The following is an 8262-nucleotide window of genomic DNA, read 5'->3' as shown; positions in this document are numbered from 1 at the left end:
GACGGTCACGACTTCTGATGTGCCTGTCTGCCTTTTGCTCCCCTAGATATGGTTTCAAAACCGAAGAGCTCGGCACCCCCAGCAGAGCGCAAGGGGGCCTGGCAATGGCCAGGCCCGAGGACCAGGCGGCACATCGGCCACGACCGCTCCTGCTCCAGAGGAACGAAGGGCCCCACCCGCTGTCCACAGCACCTCTTCTCCCCTTGGCCCCTCTCAGACACAGGAGAGCATGCCACCCTTGGCTGCAGCCGATCCTTTGGGCGCCCCCACCTTCTGGGTGCCCGCGACTGCCTCTGGGGTCTGTGTGGGCCAGCTGTTGATGTTCTTCGTGATCCAGCCCAGCCCGGTGGCTCTCCAGCCAAGTGAGAAGCCACCAGCTCCTCCCCAGGTTGCAGTGCCCTGGGCCACGTGCTCCCCTGCTGACACGGCCCCTTGGCAGCCTGGGCCAGGGGCCATCCTGCCGCCTCTACAGCCTGAGACACACATCAGGCGGGAGCCGGAGTCACCCGTTGGTGAAGGCACGACCCCACCGCTAGAGCCACAGCCCCATCCGCCCAGCCTTCCAAGCTCAACAAACCTCCTAGATGAGGTCTTGGCGGCCACCGGCATCCTGGAAATGCAGGCGCCTTCCGCCGGGGCCGCTGCAGATGCAGGAGCGCACCCTGCCCTCCCAGGCACACCCAGCTTCCTAGAAGAGTTCGTGGAGGCCACGGGCATCCCGGACACGCAGGCCCCTTCCCTGGGGGCCGCTGCAGATGCAGGAGAGCACCCTGCCCGCCCAGGTGCACCCAGCTTCCTAGAAGAGTTCGTGGAGGCCACGGGCATCCCGGACACGCAGGCCCCTTCCCTGGGGGCCGCTGCAGATGCAGGAGTGCACCCTGCCCTGCCAGACGCACCCAGCTTCCTAGACGAGCTCATGGAGGCCACAGGCATCACGGAATGGCAGGCGCCTTCCCCGTGGGCTGCTGCACATGCAGGAGTGCACCCTGCCCTCCCAGGTGCACCCAGATTCCTAGACGAGCTCTTGGAGGCCACGGCAATTGTGAACTCGCAGGCGCCTTCCCCGGGGGCTGCTGCAGATGCAGGAGAGCACCTTGCCCTCCCAGGCTCACCCATCTTTCTAGACGAGCTCTTGGAGGCCACGGGCATTGTGAACTCGCACGTGCCTTCCCCGGGCGCTTCTGCAGATGCAGGAGTGCACCCTGCCCTCCCAGGCGCACCCAGCTTTCTAGACGAGCTCTTGGAGGCCATGGGCATTGTGGACTCGCAGGCACCTTCCCCGGGGACCGCTGCAGATGCAGGAGTACACCCTGCCCTCCCAGGCGCACCCAGCTTCCTAGACGAGCTCTTGGAGGCCACCGGCGTCCTGGACACGATGGGGCCTTCCCTGGGGCCCTCTGCAGATGCAGGAGCACACCTCGCCCTCCCAGGCTCACCCAGCCTCCAAGATGAGCTCCTGGCCGTCACATGCATCCCGGGCTCGCTGGGTCCTTCCCTGGGGTCCTCTCCTGTCATCCCAGTGTACCATCCAGCCCTCCCCGAGTCACCCAGCCTCCTAGAGGAAATCATGGCTGCCACGTTCATCCAGGACACGCCCTGGTCTTCACCAGGGGCCGCTGCAGGGGAAGAAGGAGTTGAGGCAATCCTGGAAGCACCCCTCAGTGAGGAGGATTACCAGGCCCTCCTGGACATGCTGCCAGGCTCCCCAGGCCCTCGGGCTTAGAGGGAGAAGAAGGAAAGGGGCACCTTCTTCCCTGAGCCCCTTTCAGGTCTCCTTGCCTCGGATGCCGAGCCACGGAGGTCTCGGAGTAGGGAAGATTTAGGTTGGGGGTGTGGCGGGTGGAGAGCATAGTAACGGGATGACTACCAGCAACTTTGGGGACAAACACTATAGCTGGACCTGTGGGAAGTATGGGCCCCTCCAAGAGGCACAGCCCACCTGAAGCCTCAAGGAATCCCAGTATTCCAGTGACCAAGAGGGTGGCTAAGAGCAGACATTCCGTGGAGCCAATAAAGAAACCCTGTGCTCTGCACAAGTCCTTTTGGTCTGACTCTTCTGTGTTCTGGTTGCGTCTTTCCAGCAGTCCACACAGTCCACACAGTCCACACAGTCCACACTCCTTCCCTAGGCCAGGGCGAGCCGAGGGAGTGGGAGTGGGAGATAGGGCAGTGGGAAGGTGGAAGGCTGGGAAACGCAAGGTAGGAGGGGGCGAGTGGATGGAGGGAGAGGGTGGGGGTGAAGGGAGGGGGGGGGGGTGAAGGGAGAGGCTTGGGGAAGGCTGAGTGGGAGAGGGAGGGAGGGAGAGAAGGGAGGGAGACAGAGAGAGTTGGGGACGGAGAGAGGGAGAGGGCGTTTGGGGGAGGGGGGCGGAGCCCCCGTCTGGGACTCAGCGTCTAGCCACCGGCCATCCCTGCAGCTCTCCCTAAAATAGTCCGTCAGGGACATGCTTCCCTCGGTTTCGGGGTGCCTGCTCTGGGCGGGTTTCCCAAGGTCAGATCCTCTGAGCCAGCAGTAGGGACCTACCCACACAACCGCTTTCACGACCAGACTCCATGTCAACACACATGCCCGGTAGAGCTGCAAAGGCCAATCATCTCCGTGTGTCTCTCTGACCCTCAGGGTGTCGTGACTCAGCTCGCCCTGCCACCAGAATCCCCCCGTCACCCGCAGACAAACAGGCATGATTTCCTTGCCAACCCGTTCCTGAATTCCTAGACACAGTGGTTTCGAAGTACATACAAGCCCCTGACTGTTCTCATGTGAAGCCCCCGTGGTTGGCTTTAGAGACCTGGGTGGCCAAAGAATCCATTGGGAAAGATGGCTGTGGCTGTGGTGTTGTGGTTCGTTCGTTTCTTTTCAACTCATTGGGACCTGTTCAGAGCCATCCCCCGTGTTGCCTCACGCAGCCTCGTCCCTTCTTTGTCTGCTCCTGCCTCCTGATTGCCTCCTCCTTCTCCTCTCTGCCCTCCGTTTCTTTAAGAAAGCACACACTATTTCCACGTCCAGTTGTTGGCACAGGTCAGGGCGAGTCTCGGTCCAGAACGTGCATGCTTCCTTCCTTGGCTTAGTGGAGCCACCTTCGACTAAGTAGTAGACCCACTAAGTAGTACAACCACCTTCCCCTGAGGAGTAGGAATTACAGTGTCCCGTTTCCCAGGTCTCCCCAGGGCACTTTGGGTAGGGGGTGGACTGGGGAAGTGCGAGCATCAGGGTGCACCTGCAAAAGCCCCAAACGGTGTGAGTTGCCATTTGAGACGCTGGCCCATCACGTCTCTGGCAGTCGACATGGGATTCTGGCAAGTCAAAGACTTGGGGGTATTTGGTGGGGGTGGGGGTAGGGTGGGTGTGGGCAGGGTGGTGGACTGGGACTGCTGTCGGGAAAGGACGCCAGGGGGGCACGGAGGAGGTGGGGAGGAATGTGGGAAAGGGAGGCAAGGATTTAAAGGATCTAGGAGGAGGCACCGGAGAGAGCGTCCAGTGTGCGGGAATGCCTCGGAGGAGCCGGCGGAGGCCATTGCGGCCAACGTATGTGTGCAATGTGAAAAGGCGGGGAAAGCCAGGGCGTTTCGGAAGGCAAGGCAGGCTGGGAAAGGGGGCGTGGGCGGCAACTTCAAAGGGACCTAGGGGAATACCAGGCAGTTAGGACTCTGTGCACTGCCGAGGGCCCCCAAGCCTGGGGTTGATTCCAGATGCTGCGTGGCAGGGCCACACACCAAAAGCCCCAACGGCCCCCAGCCCAACCTGGACCTTGGGGGTCTGGGGCACGGGCCATGCCCATGAAAGCCCACTGGCTCCACGGGATTCTTTCCAGGGTCTCTGCTTGGCGGCCAGGGGCGTCCCCTCTGACTAAGCACCCACCACCATTGACGTCAATAGGGGCGGAGCTGCCTCACCCTATCCAAAGTCCCGAGCTGCTGGGTCCTGGCCCACTGAGAAGGCAGTCTGCAGCATCCTTGTGGCTCTCCCACCATGGCTTCATCCAGCTCCTCCAGCACCTCAGGCGATACGTTTGCCCTCGCTCCCTGGGGTCGGATCACGTCTCGGGGGATGGTGGGGGGGGTCTGTGGATAGCCCGGCCAAGGGCCCACGGCAACCGTGTCGACTGACCGCCAAGAAAGCCGGGCACCGGTCAGCTGGGTCCCTGGTTTCCAGGCGTCAGGTGTGCCCAGAGAGGCACCGTTTGGTCGTTTGGCTCCTTTGGCACACACATGGCTTCTCCTTTCTCTTTTCTGTGATGATGGTGTTGGTTGTGTGGTCGGGGGGCCGGTAGGGGAACTGGCATGGGGCCCTATTTCCTCATCTTGCCATGGAAATGGAAGTCGGGGAGCTCTGTGGCTTTGCCACCTTCAGTGGCTTGCTCTCCACAATGGCCTAGGGCCTTCTGTCTTCCGGCAGGCGTTGCGTGTTGGGCTTCGCTTCGGCTTCCTTCCCTTTCATTTCCTGTTCCCCTAGTGATGGCAAATATGGCCCTGGCTCCTGTTAGCCCCGAGAAGCCAGGTTCCCTCCCCCCCGCTGTCATCGTGATGGAGGGAATTGTGGGAGAGGCCCCATCGAGACGTTTTCCAGGCATCTGCTCAGGCAGGTGGAAAAATGTCTCCGCACACAGGCGGGATGGTGTGCTGGTCTTTGGTGGGTGGGATTTCTTGCCAGCTTTGTTTCAGGGGCGGGTTTGGCTTCCTTTCTGCTTGCTGGTGTTCCTTGGATTCCGGCGTGGGTGGGGCGTGGGGGATTTCCACACTGCCCTTGACTCTCAGCCTGGCTCTCGGGGTGTAGCCAAGTGACCTCCAAATGCAGAGGCGTCCCCGGGCTCCCGGCTTTGCTGAGTCACAGGGGCAACGGCCCTGGGCGGGGAGCATGCTTGGGCACTTCCGTCGAGTCCTCTCCCACCCCCGCGTCCTCTGAGACTTTTCCCTTTCGTCTCTTCCACAGGCCCCATCGCCAGAGGATCTCGAAGGAGGAGGCTTGTTCTGAAGCTGAGCCAGAAGGACACCCTGCAAGCGCTCTTTCAACAGAACCCCTACCCTGGGATAGCGACCAGGGAACGACTGGCCCGAGAGCTTGGCATTGCCGAAAGCAGAGTTCAGGTAGGGCCCTCTCTCTCCACCCGTTCTCCCTCTCAGGCTCCCCGTGCCCATCCGCGTCAGCAGAAAGCATCCGGAGGCCTTTCTCTTGAGGACGAATTCTCTCTGTTTGCCCCTAGGTCTGGTTTCAGAACCAACGAAGACGATGGTTAAAGCAGAGCCGATCGCCGTCTGCAAATATGCACCAAGACGGGGAAGGGGCGCCACGGTCCACGGCCAGGCCACCGTCGACACCTCCTCGACCTCAGTCTTCCACTCAACGTAAGTTACCCAGCGTTCTGCAAAGGCAAGCCCCCCAGAGAGGGTCCCGAAACCTCCCCCTCTTGACAGAGAATTCTCTCTGCTGGTGGATGACCACCAGAGGCTCAGAAACACCAAGGAGGGAGGAAACAGGGCCATCTGGTTGCGTCCCCCATCAGTGACCCAGATAGGGCCACCATGTCCCCAGGCGGCATGGACGGGCAGCACTGTTCCCCCTTTGCACCCCCTCCCCAGTCCCCGTCGGGAACTTTAGCCTCCGGCCGCCCAGGCAACCTTGGCCGAGGAGCATGCTTCAGGGCACTCTGCGGCAAGACCGGAGGAACAAGGAGACACACAGGGGCATGCATGTGTGCCGAGTGTGCGTGTGTGCGTGTGTGCATGCACACCTCCACCATGGATCCAGGCACGCGATCCATCTGTGGGTGTATTCCCTAGAACCCCGCCCCGGCTGCAGAGCCACCTGAAGTGATTCATGTGTGTGGGACTGTCCACCCCCTGCACACCATCTAGGGTATCTGTGTTGTCAAGGTCCCATGGGCCTTAATGTCCTCTCCTCTCGGTGTGTTCTTTCCTTGGTAGAAGACTCGGCCAGAGAGGCCAGGAGAAAGAGGACAGTCATCTCTCCTTCTCAAACAAGGATCCTTGTGCAAGCCTTCACGAGGGATCGCTTTCCGGGGATTGCCGCCAGGGAAGAACTGGCTCGTCAGACGGGAATCCCAGAAGCTCGAATCCAGGTACGTTCTCCACCCAGCGCATGGGCCCAGGCCGTGGCCCAGGAGACGGGCGCGTTCAGCCCTGCCAAGCCTTTGGAGCTGGATACACGTCGGCTTGGGCCGGGGCTTGGGCTGGGGGGGAGGGAGCCAAAAGTTGGTGGGCTGAGTGGTGGGTTATGTGGCGCTTTGGGCCCTGCAGGCGCCCCTCATTTCCCAGGGCCCAGGGATTCGTTTGCAGAAAATGGCCCTGCAGAACTCACCCTGGGCCTGCCAGATCAGAGGACGGGTGGCCAGGCGGGGTGTCGAATGGGTGCCACAGAGGCGCCAGCACGTTGATCTGGACGGTCACGACTTCTGATGTGCCTGTCTGCCTTTTGCTCCCCTAGATATGGTTTCAAAACCGAAGAGCTCGGCACCCCCAGCAGAGCGTAAGGGGGCCTGGCAATGGCCAGGCCCGAGGACCAGGCGGCGCATCGGCCACGACCGCTCCTGCTCCAGAGGACCGAAGGGCCCCACCCGCTGTCCACAGCACCTCTCCTCCCCTTGGCCCCTCGCAGACACAGGAGAGCATGCCACCCTTGGCTGTAGCCGCTCCTTTGGGCGTCCCCACCTTCTGGGTGCCCGCGACTGCCTCTGGGGTCTGTGTGGGCCAGCCGTTGATGTTCTTCGTGATCCAGCCCAGCCCGGTGGCTCTCCAGCCAAGTGAGAAGCCACCACCTCCTCCCCAGGTTGCAGTGCCCTGGGCCGCGTGCTCCCCTGCTGACACGGCCCCTTGGCAGCCTGGGCCAGGGGCCATCCTGCCGCCTCTACAGCCTGAGACACACATCAGGCGGGAGCCGGAGTCACCCGTTGGTGAAGGCACGGCCCCACCGCTAGAGCCACAGCCCCATCCGCCCAGCCTTGCAAGCTCAACAAACCTCCTAGATGAGGTCTTGGCGGCCACCGGCATCCTGGAAATGCAGGCGCCTTCCGCGGGGGCCGCTGCAGATGCAGGAGTGCACCCTGCCCTGCCAGACGCACCCAGCTTCCTAGACGAGCTCATGGAGGCCACAGGCATCACGGAATGGCAGGCGCCTTCCCCGGGGGCTGCTGCACATGCAGGAGTGCACCCTGCCCTCCCAGGTGCACCCAGCTTCCTAGACGAGCTCTTGGAGGCCACGGCAATTGTGGACTCGCAGGCGCCTTCCCCGGGGGCCGCTGCAGATGCAGGAGAGCACCTTGCCCTCCCAGGCGCACCCATCTTTCTAGACGAGCTCTTGGAGGCCACGGGCATTGTGGACTCGCACGTGCCTTCCCCGGTAGCTTCTGCAGATGCAGGAGTGCACCCTGCCCTCCCAGGCGCACCCAGCTTTCTAGACGAGCTCTTGGAGGCCATGGGCATTGCGGACTCGCAGGCGCCTTCCCCGGGGACCGCTGCAGATGCAGGAGTGCACCCTGCCCTCCCAGGCGCACCCAGCTTCCTAGATGAGCTCTTGTAGGCCACGGGCGTCCTGGACACGATGGGGCCTTCCCTGGGGCCCTCTGCAGATGCAGGAGCACACCTCGCCCTCCCAGGCTCACCCAGCCTCCAAGATGAGCTCCTGGCCGTCACATGCATCCCGGGCTCGCTGGGTCCTTCCCTGGGGTCCTCTCCTGTCATCCCAGGGTACCATCCAGCCCTCCCCGAGTCACCCAGCCTCCTAGAGGAAATCATGGCTGCCACGTTCATCCAGGACACGCCCTGGTCTTCACCAGGGGCCGCTGCAGGGGAAGAAGGAGTTGAGGCAATCCTGGAAGCACCCCTCAGTGAGGAGGATTACCAGGCCCTCCTGGACATGCTGCCAGGCTCCCCAGGCCCTCGGGCTTAGAGGGAGAAGAAGGAAAGGGGCACCTTCTTCCCTGAGCCCCTTTCAGGTCTCCTTGCCTCGGATGCCGAGCCACGGAGGTCTCGGAGTAGGGAAGATTTAGGTTGGGGGGGGTGGCGGGTGGAGAGCATAGTAACGGGATGACTACCAGCAACTTTGGGGACAAACACTAGAGCTGGACCTGTGGGAAGTATGGGCCCCTCCAAGAGGCACAGCCCACCTGAAGCCTCAAGGAATCCCAGTATTCCAGTGACCAAGAGGGTGGCTAAGAGCAGACATTCCGTGGAGCCAATAAAGAAACCCTGTGCTCTGCACAAGTCCTTTTGGTCTGACTCTTCTGTGTTCTGGTTGCGTCTTTCCAG

Source organism: Cervus elaphus, chromosome 24 (genome assembly GCF_910594005.1).
Source record: "Cervus elaphus chromosome 24, mCerEla1.1, whole genome shotgun sequence".
NCBI classification, from domain to species: Eukaryota; Metazoa; Chordata; class Mammalia; order Artiodactyla; family Cervidae; genus Cervus; species Cervus elaphus.
The sequence above is the reverse complement of the archived record's forward strand: the minus strand, read 5'-3'. Positions refer to the sequence as shown.